Raw genomic sequence first — 3,808 nt, 5'->3', positions numbered from 1 at the left:
CCTATCTTCCTCGTCAGAGTTAGTGCTGTCTTCATTCAAATTTATTCTTAGTGGGGTGTTTACTATGGTTGGAATTTCTATCTGGAGACTGAATTTATTTTTTATAAGTATTAATTTTTCTCTTAATGTCACCAGTAGTTCCAAAGCCTTAGCACACTGTTTGCGTTCCAAATTCTTTCTATTTTGTTGGATCAACTCTCTGATTTCATTATAACTATTTACCAAGACTTGGGCATTCCTATTAATTGTTACAGCTTGTGTTGATCTGTTTTGCGTTAAGCACTTATAGGATTTTCTGAAATTTTCATTTGGATCTTTTATCTGATCAACAAGCTTTTCCCAGTCCATGCTGTGGTATACTCATAACTTCAAATTTATGCATTTGTATATTTTTTTTTTTTTAGTTTTAATCTAGATAAATTCAATATTACGTTTTATATTTTTTTTTTTTTATTTATTATTTTTTCTTCATATAATTTTTCTCGTATTTTCATTCATAATTGACTTTATTAAAGATCTTCCTTAAATATTATCTATACCGTTAGCAGTGCTACGGTATCGTTTCTTAAGACACTTGTTATGCAGTTTGTATATTTTTATTAATGCATTGGATACCATAATTAATGCAATTACAATTAGTATTATGGTTATCCAGAACAAGTCTGCATTTTGGACTTCTACTTTATTTATTACATTGGCTGTAGAGTCCACAGTTTTAGTGTCTATTAGACCCATTTTGGGTATACTAATTTTATATTTTGGAGAATAGAATAGAAAATTTTCTTTGTATGATATATACTTTTATTTTCAGTTTTACTTATTTCATTTGTCTCTATAGACATTTATGTTTGGAAATATCTATTTATAAAATCTTTCAATGTTCGCAAGAGTAAAAAAAATTGTATTTTACATTGTTGCCTGCCTGATTCTAGCTATGGCTTCACGGGCCATATTGGGTTAACAGGGCATAATAGTATATGCTCCGTTTTACAATATTTCTTACAATTTTTCTTATCTATATATTTTATATTTACTATATATTTATATATATTTATTATTATATTCTGCTGTTGATGATGCTCATCAGGTGTCAGCTGGGCGTCGCCGGGGGTGGCACGCTGACACTCCCTCGCTGCTGTCTATTTGTTGGGTGTCAGCTGGGCGTCGCCGGGGGTGGCACGCTGACACTCCCTCGCTGCTGTCTATTTCTTCGCCGCTGAAGACGTCGATGGTCGCTCACAAGTCCCCAGGCAGTGGGGACTCCAGATTCCTTCGCAGCCAGGGGGGCAGGACTTCTTTGGCTTTGTTAATGCTGGTGCTGGTGATGGACATGCCTGGTTTTTTGGAATTTCATTAATTTCGGGTATATTTTTAATGTTATCTGAGTGAGTTTTCTCGAGTTTATGGGTCCTTAATTCTTGCTGATATTGCAGCAAGTGGTCTAGCTCTGCTTGTAGCTTTAGAGCTGTCGACCAAACCGGTGGCGTTTGCTGACCGTATATTAGCCACCTTACGTGGGCTATACGTTTATTCAGCTTAGTTTTCAAACCGCCACGGTGTTTTCCCATACTCAATAGAACTCTACTCACTCAGATTCTTCCTTAGTTTCGGGAATTCCATTTAATTATTCCTTGTGTGTCTTCTTCCAGTCCAGTATTCCTTTGTCTTGACACTAACTTGGGTCAATTCGTCCAGCGTTGGACGACTGTCACGGTCGCCATGTAAAGTGCAGCCGTCAGGCTGACTTTTTATTTATTTGATTTTCTTCTTATATTTTAGAGTAGGCAGAAATGGTTCTGCCAGCTCAATGTCTAAAGAGTGTCTGATCTTACAGTATTCAATATATTTGGACTTAGGCTAATTCGCGTAGCTGCGCTGCCGGGTACGCCAGCGGCGGAGCGGCGTTCTTATGTATATCTTATATATCTGGGCTTATCGGGAGAGCGAGATATGTATGTACGTATGTAATATGTATTTGGTCGGCGTGTGAATGCTGACCATGCACTTATACTTTTTGCCTTCGAGTGGGCAATGCACTTATACTTTGTGGCCTTCGAGTGGGTGATCATGTTACATCCGCCCTGGCCTAACTGCGTGCATAAACGTAAACATAAACATAGCAACAAAGTGCTGCCATAAGTTAATATGCTATTTTATTTAATTGTTCTTAATATTGCATAGGCACATACTACAAAATAATACGACCGCCAAATATAAGTCGTTCACCCTACAAATATTTTTTCTCCGTTTTCCAGTTTGTAAACAAAAGAATAAAATTTTCTTCGTTCTAATAAACTTTTTATATCACCGTGTTCCACATTCCAAGGGTTCCAACCGTAAATAAGGTGGACCCAATTACCATAAATCACAGGTCATTTATACAATTCGCTGTTCACTCCGAGTCACCTTTCCGATTAGTCTAAACTACGGCGTTTCCACTTCGTAAATTTTAGACCACTTAAATTATTAAGTGCAATCTGTCTACTTTTTCAAAAGTGTGACCGGGCTCCAAAACCGCTTCCCTTCCATTTCGTATTTCTTCGATTATGCCCATCGGGGACGATAAGAAGAAATTGTCCGCTGACAAACCCAGGTCTATTTTTTCACTACAAGGGCCCAAGAGTCCAAGAATCCCAAGCATTTCGGTGAGAACGCCTGCGCAGATTTCCGACGACTGTGCTCCTCCATCCAAAGCCACAGTAAAGCGCACAGCTAAAAATATGGCTGCTTCCGATCTAGCGCTAGCCAAATTCATTTCGGTTTCTTACCGCTTAAGCGAATTTGAGGCTCAGATCAACACTCCGGAATCCTCAGCTCCATTTCCTCTGGATGTCGGTTGCCTCCATGCGATGCAGAAGTTTTCGCAGGCGACTATCTTCGCTGGCCGACTTTCCGGGATCTTTTCACAGCCATTTATATCAATAATACACGGCTGACTCCGGTTGAAAAGTTATTCCATTTAAATGCCAAAACAAGTGGCGACGCGCATGCCATAGTTTCGATTTCGCCTCTCACAAACGAGGGTTTCCGCTCTGCGTGGGAAAACCTAATAGAGCGTTTCGAAAATAAACGATTGCTGGTAAACAATGTTGAAAATACTGTTTAATGTGCAGTCGATACCACAGGAATCTGGGGCGGCCTTGAAGGTACTGCAAAGTACTTGTTCAAGGTTGCTTGACTGCCTTAGAACTATCAGGCATCAACAATGAGAACTGGGAACAAAGCGATGAGCTCAAATGGGCCCTCTAGAAAACTAAATTCCTATGAGACGAAAGTGGCTCCAAAATCGAAAAGTTGCGACTTGTGCAACAAGGAAAACCATCCTGTCCGTGTATGTCCGCGTTTTCTGCAAATGTCGGTTGACGACCGGTCAGCCTACATTAAACGGAAGCAGTTATGCTTAAACTGCTTTGCAAAAGGACGTCTTCGTGAGTGTAAAAGCACGCACAATTGTTTTACTTGTCGTGGCCGGCATCACACGTTGTTGCACCGAAACAACCTCTGTTCCAGCAATTCAAGCCCTTCAAATCATGCAAGGCCAATTTCCGCTAATCAGGCCAATTTCGTTCCAAATGAACAAGCCAGTGTTCAAAATTATTTCGCCACGGGCTCAAGACCTATCATTCTTGGCAGTGCCATAATCAATATCTCCCATCTTGGCACTAACTTTAAGGCATGCGCCCTGATCGACTCCGGATCAGAAGTGACATTCATAACCGAGCGACTGTTCAATCTAATTAGATTGCCATTCCAGGTGGTTCAAGCCCAAGTCTCGGGCTTAAACCAAACAGTAGTTGCTCAGTCCAAG

This window comes from Drosophila mauritiana, unplaced genomic scaffold (genome assembly GCF_004382145.1).
Source record: "Drosophila mauritiana strain mau12 unplaced genomic scaffold, ASM438214v1 Y_41, whole genome shotgun sequence".
Lineage (NCBI taxonomy): Eukaryota > Metazoa > Arthropoda > Insecta > Diptera > Drosophilidae > Drosophila > Drosophila mauritiana.
This window is presented reverse-complemented; position numbering follows the sequence as displayed.